Raw genomic sequence first — 18,634 nt, 5'->3', positions numbered from 1 at the left:
AGGCAGGTCAACTTTGCGCGGGTGAGGCTCGGGATGAACTCGAAAACAGGGAGAACTTCGAGGATTTCGGGGATTTTTTATGGATTTCGCGGTGGAGATGGTGGGGAAAGGTTAGATCCACTTGCAACACAGCTAATCCATACATCAAAATCAACAAAACATTATCAAACCAACAAATCACAAAAAAATTGGGTCTATTTTTGTGGGGAATTTTCGAAATTTAGGACGAAGCAAAACAAGGCTAGAAAACGATAGGGGAAACCCCAAATTCGTGATCAGCGTGGCTCTGATACCAAGATGATGTAAGGTGGAACCCTAAGGCCGATCTTTCACAAATAGAGGGGATCCCACGAAGAACACGACGAATACACGAGGAAACACTCAAATCAACGAGAACAATCACACGAGGTTCCAAGAGTATTCATCCACTTGGAACACCTGAATAATACGGGGCTTTTTCGCAGAAATTTACATTACCAATATGTGTTGTTAGAACATTTCATATCTTCTTCTAAAGAACTTTCAATCTTTTCATAACCAATTAGAAATAAAAAAAATACAACTAAATGCATGAACCTTCTACCAACAACTCCAAGCACTTGAGTGAGCCGGAGACACACCGCCGTATCAATTGGTGGTCATGCCTACAAGTTCTCAAAAAATGGTTTCCTGCCTAATTACGTCCTCACATTATTCCGCGCTTGTTGGAGCGACGTCGAGGCCATCGTCGTTCCCTTTCCTCCCTCTCCCTGTCCTCGTCTTCCAAGGCGTACAACGTGGCCATGAAAAGCGACAGGAAGGTGAGCAGCACCAGCACCACAACCAGCAGCACCTGGAGCCAGCTGCTGCTCCGCGTGGCCGCTGTCACCACAAAGGCGGGTGCGGCGAACACCGTGTACGCAACCAATGCCGCCTTCGCGAGCACCCTACGCACGGGGCTTATGTGCTCCGTCGTCGTCTCTAATTCGCAGACGTCCGAGTCGTCGCCGTCCTCGTCGTCGTCGTAACCATCGGGGATATCCACTGCGACGTGGCGAGAAACGGCCAGCGGCGGGGTAGACGGGCCAACGACGGCCGCCCTGTAGCTTGCTGTGCTCGACGGCGCGGAGTCGGACAGGAGCTGCGCGCGGCGGAGCGGCTCCGGAGACACGAGCAGGCAGAACATGCTGGCGGGTTGGCCGGAGATCGACTTCGACGACAAAAAAAGTGGCGACCGATCGACCTGATTGCAATTGATCGACGTCTCTAGCTATAGGTTGTGCCTGTGCAGCGATGGATCGTGCCTGGAGCGGCGCACTCTTGCCCTTATATGGCCATGTGCGACCTCCTGGAGTTTCCCGAGTTCGAAACTGAATGCCATTGTTGTCTCGAGGCTTGCGACGAGCGAACAAACCTTTGCCATTTCGGACTCGGCGTCCGTGTCATCGGCGAGGGAGCGTACACCCCAATATACATCACGAGTCAGATGTATAATGGCGTGGCAATTACTCGTTACAGCATGACAATTGTTTTGAATCTTTTTAACATTATTACATGATAATTTTGAATTTAGAACATGACAAATCTTACACCGCAGTATGACAAATTTACCATTTCTTTTCTCTTGTGCTTATTTTTACTGTTTCCTTGAAGATCGTGCAGATGACGATGTAGCCTTGCAAGCGCCGGACGATGCGGTCTTGCTTGCACTTCAGCTTGGCAACCCTCGCCGCCTCCGTCTCCCACTCGGATTGCTCAATGTCGAGCCGGAACTGCTTGGCGTTGATCCTCCGGAGCCGCCGGGCGTCCATCTCCTCCGTGGTAAGTGACCGACGGTACATCCACTGGACGAGACACTCCGCCTCGTCTAGCACCGGCATCACGTGGCGGCGGCGGGCGGAATGCACAGCCGCTTCAGACCCGCCCCCATCTCCCTTGCCCTCTGCCTCTCGCGGCAGGTGGCGCGTGCCTCCGACTCCGAAGTCCGCATCCGTGGCGCCGACGAAGCGGGCACTAGAACCCACTGCTGCCCGCGCGGAGCAGCGGCCGGAGGTGGAGGAGGCCGTCGGGCAAGCGGAGCTGATTGGGCAGCCCGCACAGATCTGCGCGCGGGGCGGGAAGGGCCGGTGCCGACGTCGGCGCTGCAGCAACGGGCTACAGGAGGCGTCGGACGGGACCCAGAGCTGCCGCCCGTATCGACCCGCGAGCGCTCGAGCACGATACAGAGCGCCATCTCGTACTCATCTTCGGAGCTGCCGTCGGAGTGGCTGCGGGTGCTTGACATGCTCGCCGAAGCTAGGGTTTTGACGGATTGAAGAAAGAGGAGCGCCGGGGAGCGGAGTGGAGTGGAGTGAAGTGAGCTAGGATTTGCTCTGAAGGGGGATTTTGTGGGGTCGGGGTGGGCCAACGGTGAGCCGGGATGATGTGGCAGACGCACCCGGTCTGCCTCATATCCGCCCGATATTTGGGCTGGATATGAGCTGTGTCGGTCAGCCCGTGCGTTTGTCCGCGGTTTGAGAGCTCCAGTTAGGTTGGATTTTTGTGATTGGTCGGTGACCGGACGGCCTACCCGGGTGTTTGAGATGTGTTTGATAGGTCCGGCTGCATGCTCTAAGGGCCTATAGAAACTCTGAAGACCATGAAAGCCAGCGAAATCCAGACTAATCCACAAGAAACCTAAACCGACCAGCCCTGCAAGACCCTTTGGAAACACAACTACATATGCCCTATGTCGATGATAAGCTCAACAATGTAAAGAGGGGGGAGCGGGGGAAATACTATTCATACACTATAACGACATCGCTGAAAAATCAATCATGCTGCTGCACGACAGGTTAGTGTCTGATGTCGAGCTCGCCACTGTCTAGGACCACACTCCGACTTTCTCTTCTGTGGTGACCTAGCCAGGTTGAACAGCCATTGAAGATTGTTGTGCTGGATCACCAACGCCATCGTCAAGCAACACCTGACGAAGATCTCCACTCGCATCTCCTTCGTCGTTCGACAACAGTCCTCCAACTCCTCCAGAAATAGTACGCGTGAAGGAAATATGCCCTAGAGGCAATAATAAAGTTGTTATTTATATTTCCTTATATCATGATAAATGTTTATTATTCATGCTAGAATTGTATTAACCAGAAACTTAGTACATGTGTGAATACATAGACAAACAGAGTGTCACTAGTATGCCTCTACTTGACTAGCCCGTTAATCAAAGATGGTTAAGTTTCCTAGCCATAGACATGAGTTGTCATTTAATGAACGGGATCACATCATTAGAGAATGATGTGATTGACAAGACCCATCCGTTAGCTTAGCACTATGATCGTTTAGTTTGTTGCTATTGCTTTCTTCATGACTTATACATGTTCCTATGACTATGAGATTATGCAACTCCCGATTAATGGAGGAACACTTAGTGTGCTATCAAACGTCACAACGTAACTGGGTGATTATAAAGATGCTCTACATGTGTCTCCGATGGTGTTTGTTGAGTTGGCATAGATCGAGATTAGGATTTGTCACTCCGATTGTCGGAGAGGTATCTCTGGGCCCTCTCGGTAATGCACATCACCATAAGCCTTGCAAGCAATGTAAATAATGAGTTAGTTGCGGGATGATGCATTACAGAATGAGTAAAGAGACCGGCCGGTAATGAGATTGAACTAGGTATTGAGATACCGACGATCGAATCTCGGGCAAGTAACATACCGATGACAAAGGGAACAACGTATGTTGTTATGCGGTTTGATCGATAAAGATCTTCGTAGAATATGTGGGAGCCAATATGAGCATCCAGGTTCCGATATTGGTTATTGACCGGAAACGTGTCTCGGTCATGTCTACATAGTTCTCGAACCCATAGGGTCCGCACGCTTAACGTTAGGTGACGATCGGTATTATGAGATTATGTGTTTTGATGTACCTAAGGTAGTTCGGATTCCTGGATGTGATCACGGACATGACGAGGAGTCTCGAAATGGTCGAGACATGAAGATTGATATATTGGAAGGTTATATTCGGACACCGGAATAGTTCGGAGGCGTATCGGGTATTTTCCAGAGTACCGGGGGGTTACCGGAACCCCCCGGGGGGTTATTGGGCCTCATGGGCCTAGTAGTGGAAGAGAGGAGGAAGGCTAAGAGGTGGCGCGCGCCCCCCCTAGCCGAAACCGAATGGGACTAGGGGGCCGCTCCCCTTTCCTTCTCTCCTCCCTCTCGTCCCCCCTTCTCCTAGTTGGAATAGGAAAGGGGGGCCGAATCCTACTTGGAGTAGGATTGCCCCCCTTGGCGCGCCTCCTCCCCTTGGACGGCCTCCTCCTCCCTCCCCCCTTTATATACGTGGGAGGGGGGCACCCCAAAGGCACACCAAAGTTTACCTTAGCCGTGTGCGGTGCCCCCCTCCACAGAAACACACCTCGGTCATATCGTTGCAGTGCTTAGGCGAAGCACTGTGCCGGTAACTTCATCATCACCGTCACCACGCCGTCGTGCTGACAAAACTCTCCCTCGGCCTCAGCTGGATCAAGAATTCGAGGGACATCACCGAGCTGTACGTGTGCAGATCGCGGAGGTGTCGTGCGTTTGATACTTGATTGGTTGGATCGCGAAGACGTTCGACTACATCAACCGCGTTGTTTAATGCTTCCGCTTTCGGTCTACGAGGGTGCGTGGACACACTCTCCCCGCTCGTTTCTATGCTTCTCCTAGATAGATCTTGGGTGATCGTAGGATTTTTTTTTTGAAATACTACATTCCCCAACAGTGGCATCCAAGCCAGGTCTATGCGTAGATGTTATATGCACGAGTAGAACACAAAGAGTTGTGGGCGATAATAGTCATACTGCTTATCAGCATGTCATACTTTGATTCGGCGGTATTGTTGGATGAAGTGGCCCAGACCGACATTACATGACCGCGTTCATGAGACTGGTTCTACCGCCGTGCTTTGCACACAGGTGGCTAGTGGGTGTCTGTTTCCCCAACTTTAGTTGAATCGAGTGTGACTACGCCCGGTCCTTGTTGAAGGTTAAAACAACACATTTGACGAAAAATCGTTGTGGTTTTTGATGCGTAGGTAAGAACGGTTCTTGCTAAGCCCGTAGCAGCCACGTAAAATTTGCAACAACAAAGTAGAGGACGTCTAACTTGTTTTTGCAGGGCTTGCTGTGATGTGATATGATCAAGACGTGATGATATATAAATTGTTGTATGAGATGATCATGTTTTGTAACAGTTATCGGCAACTGGTAGGAGCCTTATGGTTGTCGCTTTATTGTATGAAATTCAATCGCCATGTAATTGCTTTACTTTATCACTAAGCGGTAGCGATAGTCGTAGAAGGGCGAGACGACAACGATGCTTCGATGGAGATCAAGGTGTCAAGCCGGTGACGATGGTGATCATGACGGTGCTTTGGAGATGGAGATCAAAGGCACAAGATGATGATGGCCATATCATATCACTTATATTGATTGCATGTGATGTATATCCTTTATGCATCTTATTTAGCTTAGTTCAGCGGTAGCATTATAAGATGATCTCTCACTAAATTTCAAGGTACAAGTGTTCTCCCTGAGTATGCATCGTTGCGAAAGTTCGTCATGCCGAGACACCACGCGATGATCGGGTGTGATAAGCTCTACGTTCACATACAACAGGTGCAAGCCAGTTTTGCACACGCAGAATACTCGGGTTAAACTTGACGAGCCTAGCATATGCAGATATGGCCTCGGAACACTGAGACCGAAAGGTCGAGCGTGAATCATATATATAGTAGATATGATCAACATAGTGATGTTCACCATTGAAAACTACCCCATCTCACGTGATGATCGGACATGGTTTAGTTGATTTGGATCACGTGATCACTTTGATGATTAGAGGGATGTCTATCTAAGTGGGAGTTCTTAAGTAATATGATTAATTGAACTTTAATTTATCATGAACTTAGTACCTGATAGTATTTTGCATGTCTATGTTGTTGTAGATCAATGGCCCGTGCTACTGTTCCTTTGAATTTTAATGCGTTCCTAGAGAAAGCTAAGTTGAAAGATGATGGTAGCAACTACATGGACTGGGTCCGTAACTTGAGGATTATCCTCATTGTTGCACAGAAGAATTACGTCCTGGAAGCACCGCTAGGTGTACCACCCGCGCCGGCAACTGCAGACAGTGTGAATGCCTGGCAGTCGCGTGTTGATGACTACTCGATAGTTCAGTGTGCCATGCTTTACGGCTTAGAACCGGGACTTCAACGATGTTTTGAACGTCATGGAGCATATGAGATGTTCCAGGAGTTGAAGTTAATATTTCAAGCAAATGCCCGGATTGAGAGAGATATGAAGTCTCCAATAAGTTCTACAGCTGCAAAATGGAGGAGAATAGTTCTGTTAGTGAACATATACTCAGAATGTCTGGGTACCACAACCACTTGACTCAACTGAGAGTTAATCTTCTTGATGATAGTGTCATTGACAGAGTTCTTCAATCACTGCCACCAAGCTACAAAAGCTTCGTGATGAACTATAATATGCAAGGGATGGCTAAGAAAATTCCCGAGCTCTTCGCGATGCTAAAGGCCGAGGAGGTAGAAATCAAGAAGGAGCATCAAGTGTTGATGGTCAACAAGACCACCAGTTTCAAGAAGAAGGGCAAAGGGAAGAAGGGGAACTTCAAGAAGAATGGCAAGCAAGTTGCTGCTCAAGTGAAGAAGCCCAAGTCTGGACCTAAGCCTGAGACTGAGTGCTTCTACTGCAAAGGGACTGGTCACTGGAAGCGGAACTGCCCCAAGTATTTGGCGGATAAGAAGGATGGCAAAGTGAAAGGTATATTTGATATACATGTTATTGATGTGTACTTAACTAATGCTCGCAGTAGCACCTGTGTCGTGGAATTTTCACGGCAGATGTCCTAGTGGAAGGACTTAGTTGTGGAACCATCGCGACGAGGTTAGCTTAAAGGGGTTAAACGGGACAAAGGACACAAGGAGTTTATACTGGTTCGGCCCCTTGCGGTGAAGGTAAAAGCCTAATCCAGTTTGAGATGGTATTGCTAGTGTTTCGATTACCAGGGCGCGAATACGCTTGGCCTGGCTTTCGATTTGTTGTTTCTTGCCCTAAGCCGCTGCTGGGTCGTCCCCTTATATACACGGGTTGACGCCCCGCGGCTTACAGAGTCCCGGCCGGCTCATACAAACGTGTCCGGCCCAGTGACTTATCTTACATGCCTTACAATACAAGTCATATATACATGGCGGTTTACACTTACGGGCCTTAAACCGCCTTTGGGTTTTGGGCCCTTTAGCAAGTCTACTTCATGAACCGCCATCTTCAACATATTCATGGGCTTTGTTTAGATGAACCGTCATTGGGATAACCCGACCCCTCCTCGGCGGGTCATATCCAATAGTCATATCCCCAACATTAGGCCCTAGGTTGATTTGAACTTGTTCATGTCAATCTTCAACACTTAGAAAAAATCCTTCTTCATCCTCCTGCGAGATATTGTAACCTGCCATGATGTCATCTCCTGAGATTGTGGTAACCCTCCGTGACGTCACCTGTTATTAATATTATATATGGCCCAAATCTTAATAAATCTTCTCTTTTAATGAACCTTCGAAAATCGAGGCGTTCACGCCGTCACATATCCATTTTTGTCTCCTCGATTCCCACGCATGCCACTTATCCTTCCAGCCTTATAAATAGGGCCATGGGTCCTTTTTCACTCTCCCCCTTTTGTCTTCTCGTCTTCATCCTCTTCCTCGCAATGCTCCAGCGCGCCCGAGCTCCGCCGCCGTCGATCTTCGTCCACTGCTTCAACTCCGGCCGCTGCATCACCCTGAACGAACCAGAACGCCGCGGCGCCCCTCCGCTATTCATCAGTGCCGGTAAGCATTCACCTTTCCTCTTCATAGATCTACCTTAGGGTTTCCCTGTTCGTCGGTGTTCATCACCGTTCCTCCTTCTCTTTCCTAGATTGCATAGTTTTGATCTGAAAACAACACAGATCTTGTGCGGTAGCAGTTTTAGCACATGTTTTTTAATATCAGAATATATCCTCATTGGAACAGATCTCATCTGGGCATCCCCAATTTTCTGCTGCCGCCACCTTAGGTTTAGATTTTATTTCATTTCTCTGAACTGCTGCAGATCCAGTCTTATAGGTCCAATCTGTGAAACCTGATTGTCCCAACACTTAATAAAATTTGCTCTTTGATAGATGTTGAGTACCATTGCTGCCACGGCAGCTCACATCACCAGTTATAATTATCCATATATCATTAGGCCTCATTTAAGCCGCCATTCTGAATATATACTGTAGTTTTTATTTCCGGCTTAATGAATCAATTTGAACCGGCAAAATTTTTCTTTCCTTTAGGCTTCTCTCTTCACAATGCCGCCAAAGACAGTCACTTCATGTAACTGGGTTCCCTCCATTGTCACTGAGAACACACTCAAAGACTTTGTCAAAATTGGGTACTTGCCAGCAAAAATGTCATGCATTATCGCGCCCCTGATCCAGGTGAAGAAAGACCTCAGCCGAAGGATAATGAGGTCATCGTTTTTACTGATCACATGAATCGGGGCTTCTCACCGCCCGGTTCTAAATTTTTCCGAGATGTTCTGCACTTGTTTCAACTCCATCCTCAAGACATTGGACCCAATTCCGTGTCAAACATCTACAACTTTCAAGTCTTCTGCGAAGTATACCTTCAAGAGGAGCCCAGTGTCGAACTCTTTAGGGAATATTTTTATTTAAACCGCCAAAACGAGTTTACGAATGGACCCAGCTTGGAACTTGGCAGAATCTCAATTCAACGAAGAAGAGATGCCATCTTCCCCTATGCTCGCTTGCCGAGTCACCCCAAGGATTGGAAGCAGACATGGTTTTACTGCAATGATACCTCTCCGGCTGACGAAAATCCATTGCCGGGTTATCGTGTCCAACGTCTTGACGCAAAGCATCATCTTCCTGAATAGCTTACCGCTGTTGAACGTAAAAAGCTTGCTTGTACCATTGCAAAGGTCAAGGCTCTACTGGGAAATGGGTTAACCGGCATTGACTTGGTTCGGTGCTGGGTTTCTTGGCGAATCATACCCTCGAGCCGCCGGCCCGGCTTAATGTGTACTTACACGGGCAGCATAAAGGATCCACTGCGCCACAGCTGCGTGCGTTTAACTGACTAAGCCATCAATGAGATGACAAAGTCCCTTCTAAATGAAGACCCGGAAGACTATAGCGAAGTAGGCCTGAACCCTTTTTGCAAACTTAACGCGCCACCAGATGTGAGTCTCCAACTTACTTACTTTTACCTCATCATTTAAATACTCTATTAACTCAACTTTGCTGATTTTCATAGGCTGAATCTGATTTTTGGAGGAAGAAATATGACCATGAGGCTGCCAAAAAGGCCAGGGCTACCAAGAAAGCCGCCAAAAACATAAGAAGAAACCAAGTGCCTCTGAAATGTTTGAGCTGCATGATAGCTCTGAGTTGGAGGTAGCCCTTGACTCCCTTGGCTCCCTTTTCAATTATCTTATTGACACTGATTATTATCAGGATGATACGGGGGCGAGCCAAGCAGTTGAAGAAGAGGTAACTATTATTCCCTCCGGCTCAGCACATTTGCCAAGACAGAAAATTCGACGAGTAACCCGGAAAGTAAGCTTTTCACACTCCTTAGCTCATTTGGATCGTCATTTTCTTTTGAAGCAGCAGCAGCACGAGAAACGGCGACAGACTCGGAATAGCGGAGGTGAAGAATTATCCTCCGGCTTACCAAATACTCCAGTTCGACGGAAACGTCAAAAGGAGGTCCTTCCAAACTTAAACTCTTTTTACCCGCAGGCGGGTCTCATTCGCCAACCACTTAATTCTTCCGATTCAAACTAACAGGAGGTTTCTCGCTCTTCCTCCGGTGACTCATCACAGACCCAGCTGCCAGCTTTCAAAACTGCCCCTGGGTAACAACAATTACTTTTTATTCTGTACCTCCTTATAATTTTATAATTGTACTGACTTGTCATAACCCGTGCAGTGCCAAGCAAAGCCTAGTAAGAAGGCAAAAGTGACCAAGCCGGCTGAAGATCCTAAAGTCGTAGAACCGAAGCAGCAAGTCCTAGCATCAGATGCTTCTGAAAAACAACCAGAAGAACCTGCCCATGATGTTCCGCCTGAAATTCCTGATCTCTCCCTTGACCACACAAATATCAATTCTTTGAACACTGAATCATCAAGCCCACTTAAACCATCAGAAGAGCGTAGTGAAGATGTGATGATCACTGGCACCGGTTTTAAAGAACCGGGAAATCCAACTATCTTGGCTAAGCACTCCGCCAAACAAGAGGTCATTGAAAGGCGGAAAGTGAGGTTTGATGTCGCCCGCTATGCGCAATTGAGTAGTAGTGAAATACTTTCTAGCTACCTCAATCAAGTACACACTAGCCATAATCTTGAAGTTGATATGGTGAAGCAGATGCATCAAAAATTTGAGGTATGAATTCCTGCTTGAATAAGTTATGTACATCCTGCCAACCCCAAGTCTACTGGGTATGATAAAATTGAATATGTTGTAGACTTAGAATAAGCATGAGCATCTTTAGTAGAATCCTTCCAAGGCCGGCTTTCACCATTATAGTTAAACCGGATTTTAAACAATTAACATTGCATCCGTAGGCCCTAAGGGCCGGTTTAATCAGCATGAATGAGCCGGTCCTGTTCACCATTGTTTATAAAGAGAGCTTACCTGTATAGCCCCCATAAGCCGGCTATGATTGTTTACAACACCACCGGGTTATCATAAACGAATAAGAAGATGCAAGCGATATGCATTAGCCCCCAAGTGCCAAGTGTTGTTGCTTGCAAAAGGCTTGGGACTTATATCCATGTAACCCAGATATAAATGTATTTGCAACTCTGTGTTTGTACAGGATACCACTGCTGAACTTCAATCACAATTGGCTGATGCAAAGACCCGGCTGGAGAATCAAGAATCTGAGACCCAGAAAGCTGAGTCAAAATTCCAATTTAGCGTGGCTGAAATGGAAAAGTTGAAGACCAGTTTTGAGGCGGAGAGAAATGCTTGGGCTGAAGAAAAGACTGCTTTGATGCAGCGAGCTGAAAAAGCGGAGGCGGCTCTTCAAGAGGTGACCACTGAGCTGACCGGCTTAAAACACCGTGTATCCCAGATGGTTTCTGCTATCTTTGGTGAGTCGCCTTGCTAACCATCACAGTAAATATTTTCCTTGATGGTATAAACCGCCTCTAACCAATCTATGACTATTACTTAGGTCCAGGAGCAGCAATCTTAACCAAGATATGCTTTTGAAGCTCAAGGCTGTATTCACACTTGTTGAACAGCTATACACTGGAGCTCATCGTGCACTAGCCACAATTTCTCCAACTAATCAAGCACCTACTCTCTTGATAGATGTCTTGAAAAAAAATCTGTGCTGCCTGCTAGGATGGACGAGATGAAGCGGTCGTCTGCAAGAGCCGGTGCCGTGACAGCTTTAAGCCGGGCCAAGGCATGGTTACCAGAGCTAGACCCGTCTGAGGAAGCTACTGGATATCCAAGCTTGAAAGAAAACGACACTTCGTTTGATCAAAAGGACTTCACTCCCTGTGTGAAAGAAATACGTCCTTTGGCCAGTCTGATTGCAAATGAAACGGACCTGTCAAAATACCATCCGGCTTAAAGCATGGAGAATCAGAAGATGCCGACGCCGGCTTATAAAGTGATGGATCTAATCCCCCCAATCCGTAAGCATACTTTTGCCCCTGAAGTTGAGCCGTCTGAACTTATAAATGATGAGGCTGAATTTCAAGCTTTATGTGGCATCGATTGGCCATCACCAAATTTCCAGATGGCGGAAGAGGACGAAGAACCGGAAAAGGATGATCCAGAGGCCTCAAGTCAGCAAGGCCAAGAAGAGTGAACCGCTGGGCGGTTTATATATTTGATCCTTAGAAAACACTTGATCTTGTTCTTCTCACGGAGTCATGTAATAGGATAGTGAAACTTTAATCTGCCGTGCCATCGTGCATGTTTCTGTTTTGCGCAATACTGCTGATCCGCCAGTTTAAGAAACTATCACTTTATGCTTATGATAGTGTTGATTTATGCAGATCAGATTGATCATTACCCTGCACACAAACAGATCACAAGTGCCCTGGCGGTTTTACCGCCGGGCGGGTCATGATACCCAATTGAAACCACTGGGGACGGATAGTCCATAACCAGGGCCGGTCTAACCACAATGTTGACACAATTGTTAAATAAAGAATCATACCTATGGTGTGTGCTTAGACTGTCGGCTTATGAGCTCCATGCAGTTAGTGTTTTTAGAGCTATAACTCTAAACATAAGATTATTATTCTCTGGCGACTTAGAGTCTGCCATCCTGGCGGGTTGCAACGACCCAAAGATGCTTCAAATATGAGACATAAATAGGGCAGGTTGGCCCGATTTGTAAAAACCATATGGCAAGAAAAAAGAGATTATATGAAGAAAAAATAAGAAATCAAAAAATTCAAGGCTTTTGCAGGCCGCCAAGCCAAAGTTTCTTCTTCAATGTAACTAGCCTGATGGCCATTGGAAGGTACGCGCTTTCCATGAGCCGGCTCTCACATGACCCAATCGACATTTGAACCCAGATAAGTTCAGGTCTTATTTAAAGATAGACTTATCAGGAGTACGCGCGGTCGGAGTAGCATCGTGCATCACAGGCCGATTTATCCAAGTTTCAAGGAAGGCGGCTTATGAGCCTGGATCTATCCTGACTATCTGTAAGCCGTGCTCTCACATGACAATCCAGCGTTTTAACCTTAACAAGCTAAGGATCTTTGGTGAATACACCGTAAAAGATTGATTGTTAAGAGTTCGGCGGGTCAATCAGGATTACCTGATGAAGAAGCAGCTAGTATACAGGTAGGATGACCCGGAAAGGTTATGTCCTCTTTTGTCACGACCGGTTTTTCAATAAAATATTTATTGAGAGACCAATCCCTTTTACGGACCAGCGAGGAAGAATTCCTTCTCACTGGTAGACAATATCTTGGTCACAGCAGAAAAAATACCAGGAGTACTAAATATAATACAAGGTTGAGCAGAGACTGCCCAACAATTTATTACATGCACGCCGCTAAAACAAGACGGCGGATAGGGTGGCAAACTACTAACTTATGATAATAACGATGGTGGAAATATCATCGCGAAGCGAGTGATATGATTCCAGGAGACTACAACTCATCGAGCGTCGGAGTGAGGCTCGAGAAGACTTATTGCGGGTGGCGGAAGCGTATACAATACAAGTGACCAATGTCCGGGATCGCGCAGGACTGACTGGGACTCCTCGAGGCATCGGACGCACTATCAAACTCTTCATCCAAGAGATCGCCTTCGTCAACATCTGGCCAAATCAACAAGCCAGGTGAGTACTATGAAAGTACTCGCAAGACAGTTCGGACATAAGATATAATAAATGCAAACATGAAGCATATGAACAAGTTAACCGGTGCGAATAGACATAGCGGTAATAAATACTGGGTGCCAAGCGAGGGTCTGAATGACGCCTCGAGCGGAAACTGCAGAATAGTAATACTGGTGCCAAATGAGTGTCTGAAAGATTCCTCGAGCGGAAAATGCGGAATATTAATGCGGGTGCCAAACGAGTGTCTGAAAGACTCCTCGAGCGGAAAATGCGGAATATTAATGCGGGTGCCAAACGAGTGTCTGAAAGACTCCTCGAGCGGAAAATGCGGAATAATAATGCCACAGTCGGGCGTCGGGGCAACACCACATAAAGGGCTTATAACAGAAAATAATAGACAGTGCATGCCGCAGTCGGACGTCTGAGCGACATCACATAAATGGCTTATATTTAAAGTGAAAAACGAGTACACGCCATAGTCGGACGTCTGCGCGACGTCTCATAAAGGGCTTATATCACAACTCATTAATACAATAGTTCGGGAACATAAATTATCACAAGCATGAGACAAATATAAAGTTAGTCCATCCACAGGAATAACAATAAATCTGAATTTACCACTTGAGCTTGTTCACCGGGGACAAGTTTTTCACACAGATAGATATGGATATAATACTTACACTGCTTGATCATGGATACGATGATTTGGAAAGAATTGACTCTGCAGAGTTTGTACTTAACCACAGCCAACGGATTTCAGTAGTCACGGGGACTAGTTCCGTCTACGGTGTTTTGGAAGAAACACGTCTAACCAGTACACACCCAATTCAACCATCCGAAGCCAGGGATCACCCTCGGCAACATTCAAGAAAAACCTTGAGACGGGGAGGCTACAACCTCGCGTAGCATGGGATCAAATTTCTATACGCGCGCTTTAAGGGGGTGCCCCCCCTCTCGGTCCCAACCGGAAACACCCATGCCCCCTGACCGAATGACTGGCTTTAATCCTGGGCCAAGGTACCATCATCCCAGCCTCTCTGTTTGGTGTGTACACAGAAAGAGGTTACCAACTTACTAAACCGCATCCTGGCAATGAGACATGTGGTAGCACGGAAAGGGGAAAGAACGGTAACGCGGCTCCAACCACGTTAACGTCGGAGAAAGTCGGATGACGCAAGGCTGGCATGCTACAACAGTACCACCTTGCTACCCTTCATGTCACCACATGAATAGGCCATCTCTCATCAGAGATCATCGCAACCTTGGAACATGCGGGAAAAGATCGATAACGTGGCTCCAACCACGTTAACGTCGAAGAAAGTCGGATGGCGCAAGGCTGGTATGCTACAACAGTACCACCTTGCTGCCCTTCATGTCACCACATGATTAGGCCACCTCTCATCAGAGGTCATCGCAACTTTGGAACAACCGGGTCGTTGCCTTACAAGCAACGAGGTATTTACCGACACTTATTTGCCACGCACAAACTCTCACGTGAACATGTAAAACACCTGTCATATCAAATGTTCAAAACATGCTTGCCTGGTTCGGAGAAGTCGGAGTTTAGCTCGGCGAAGTTCGCGGCGCCGTCACCTCTCCCGGAACCTACGGCAATCACGAAACGGGTACTAACGTGAAAACCAACACATGCACAGAAACTTTTCCAAATATTTTTCAAATAAATCCCATAAAAAACTAGACAAAATTTGAAGATTGTCAGAGAAAGAATCACTCAAAAATACCTTTTTATTAAAAAGTTATAAAGGTTTCTGTCCAGGGACTTATCTGTAATGAAACAGAAAAGTTCCAGGGTTTTAACTGAGAAAACAGAAAACGCTTCGGTTGGGAATGCGCAAGCGCAAAGGAGAAAACGTATTCTGCCCGAAGGCGCCAACAGAAAACGGTTCGCGAATAAAAGAACAGAGGCTGACACGCGGGGTCCACATGTCAGGTTTGAAAAGCTCGCCGGCGCTCGAAGACTGCGGTGGACGCCGGCGTCGAACCACGGCGAGTTAGGAGGAACGGAGGGTACCAAGAGCTTCAGCGTCCTCTTCCGCGTCGGTGGGTGGTGGACTCGTCCAACGGGGAGCACCACGTCGACGGCGACACTTTCTCCGGCGGACGGCGGCTCGGGTGAGGATGGGGAACTCCGGTGGAGGGCTGCAAGCTTCAAATTGAAGTGCGGGTCAGAAAGAGGGATGCATGGTGAAGCTACTGGCAAGAGAATGGAGGCGGAGGAGCACACACGGGGGCGAATCGGGCTGGATCCCGTGGCGGGTCGCGGCGGCCGGAGTCGAGGAAGGAGACCTCCTCGGGGCTCTTCCAGTGGCTAGGCGTGCTCTAGGGGGAGTGCAGTGCTGGTGGGTGCTCGAGTTGAAGCTCGGGGCCTCTATTTATAGGCAGATCGACGGGGTGGCCGTGAACGGAGAATCTCCGGCAAGCGATTACGGCGGAGCAGTGGATTGGCAGGGGGTTTGAGCGGCCGGGCAGCATCAGTGGAGGTTACTGGATTCGTTTTGCAGCTAAACGGGGTCGGTCTTGGCGTAATGGCGTCGGTCCACGGTGAGGTGACCGCACGGGCTCAACGGCGGCAGAGAGCGCGCTCTGCGCCCTGCGGTTCACGACGAGAGCGGCAGCGCGTTCGGGGGAGTGGAAGGCCACGCGGCGAGCTCCGGTGGTTTGGGCGGCGCTGGGTGGCGTCGTCGGCGCCGTGTCTCCCGCTGGCGTCCGCAAAGCCACCGCCGGCGTCGGTCACGGGGCGGCGCACCTTCTGCTGCTCGTCGCCGACGCCCGCAAGGCGCCAGGCGTTCGTGCGGTGCAGGGACAAGGGGGCGGGGACGAGGAGCAAGGCGACGCGGTGGCACTGGCGAGATCGACGTCCTCCTCTGAAGAAAACGACAGCAGCCACTGGCTGAATCTCTGAACTTTCTGAACTTTGACCAAGACAGTGCACTGCAGGTGTTCGACAGAAGGTTTTGGCTATGAGATAAATTTTTCTGGAGCTGTAACTTGGTGAGATGACCACTCAATGCACCCAGAGGCTGCCTGATTTTACTTGGAATTTTTGGAGAAGGTTTGGAATGAATTTCACCAAATTTTACAAATCTGGTCCAAACTTGCAGCAAGTGTAGTTTGAAAATTTTGAACTGAAGACCAGTGGATCTTCATGGTTCTAGGTTGAGGGTACAAAGGACCAGGGAGGAGAGTTGGTTTGGGGGCAAAAATCAAAACAGAAAATGGAGTTCCTTTGTAAATCTCCAAGTGGTAGAATAGAAGACAGAAATTTGTTTGAATATAATTTGAATGGAAATAATCACATGGGGAGGTTCATCTTGCTGGATTTGATGCAAATCATGATCCAGAGGTGAGGGAGTGGTTAGGAGAGAGGATTTGCACTAATGCCATGGCAAGAAGGAATTGCTGAAAGTGGCAAAGGATTTTCCAAAAGCCATAGTGCAAATTCAAAAAGGTTTTCAGAAGTTATTTTCCCCAAAAGAAAAACATTTTGTCTTGAGTCCAAATGAAAGGCAAGAACTTCCAAGACCAAAGGCAGATCTTGGGTGAATCCAAATAAAACTTTTGCCATAAGGAAAAATATTTGAGAGTGAGAGTTCTCTTAAAGGAAAAATTTAAATCACTCCCCTCAAGTCAAATAGAAATCTTTTGAAAAAAATCCAAATAAAAACTTGGGTGTCACATCTTTGGCGAATACACCTATGTTTGAAAAAGATAAACTGGTCAAGAGGGTAGTAATGTTATGTTCTCTTTGGTGAATACACCTATGTTTGAACAGGAATCCCCCAAGTTACATATTTATGAGTTGTGCTCGTCGGGGACCTATGTTTGAGCTGTGATGTGCATCCAACTCTCTTTGATCCCTGTAATTTGGGCGTCAAGCCTCTTAAGTGAACATGTAAGATGATGATAAAGACTTAGCTTCGAAGAAGTGAAACGACAGAGGCCCTGAATTATCAGGGATGCCGGCTTTATTATACTGTTTATAATATATACATCATCAAACTATGTGCATCATGAGAGCCGGTGGCTCAAGTATAGTAGGGCCGAAGATGAGCAATATTCCACGGCCGACGGGTCTCCTCCTCCGATGTGCGTGAGTCCTTGTGGTCTCACACGTCGATAAGATAGTATGACCCATTATGTAGATTCTTGTTGACCACAAAAGGTCCTTCCCAAGGCGGTGATAGTTTATGCATATCAGTTTGATCCTGGTTAAGCCGGAGCACCAAGTCGCCTTCTTGAAAGGTTCTGGTTTTGATCCGGCGGCTGTGATAACGACGTAGGTCTTGTTGATAAATCGCTGAACGAGCCGCTGCGAGATCACGCTCCTCATCCAACAGGTCAAGTGCATTCTGACGTGCTATTTCATTATCATCTTCAACATAAGCCGCCACACGGGGTGAATCGTGACGGACGTCACTAGGGAGAACCGCCTCTGCTCCGTAAACCATGAAGAAAGGTGTGTAACACGTGGATCTATTGGGGGTTGTATTGATACTCCATAATACTGAAGGTAACTCCTCCGCCCTGTTGGGGATCGTAGCAGAAATTTAAAATTTTCTACGCATCACCAAGATCAATCTATGGAGTCGTCTAGCAACGAGAGGGAAGGAGTGCATCTACATACCCTTGTAGATCACGAGCGGAAGCGTTCAAAAGAACGGGGTTGATGGAGTCGTACTCGTCGTGATCCAAATCACCGATGATCCTAGCGCCGAACGGACGGCACCTCCACGTTCAACACACGTACGGAGCAGCGACATCTCCTCCTTCTTGATCCAGCAAGGGGGGAGGAGAGGTTGATGGAGATCCAGCAGCACGACGGCGTGGTGGTGGAAGTAGCGGGATTCCGACAGGGCTTCGCCAAGCGCTGCGGGAGGAGGGAGATGTGTCACAGGAGGGAGAGGGAGGCGCCAGGGCTTGGGTGCTGCTGCCCTCCCTCCCCCTCTATATATAAGGCCCCTGGGGGGCGCCAGCCCTAGGGGATGCAATCTCCAAGGGGGGCGGCGGCCAAGGGGGTGGCTTGCCCACCAAGCCAAGTGGGGCGCCCCCCACCCCTAGGGTTTCCAACCCTAGGCGCAGGGGGAGGCCCAAGGGGGGCGCACCAGCCCACCAGGGGCTGGTTCCCCTCCCACTTAAGCCCATGGGGCCCTCCAGGATAGGTGGCCCCACCCGGTGGACCCTCGGGACCCTTCCGGTGGT

The sequence above is a fragment of the Aegilops tauschii genome, chromosome 6 (assembly GCF_002575655.3).
Source record: "Aegilops tauschii subsp. strangulata cultivar AL8/78 chromosome 6, Aet v6.0, whole genome shotgun sequence".
NCBI classification, from domain to species: Eukaryota; Viridiplantae; Streptophyta; class Magnoliopsida; order Poales; family Poaceae; genus Aegilops; species Aegilops tauschii.
This window is presented reverse-complemented; position numbering follows the sequence as displayed.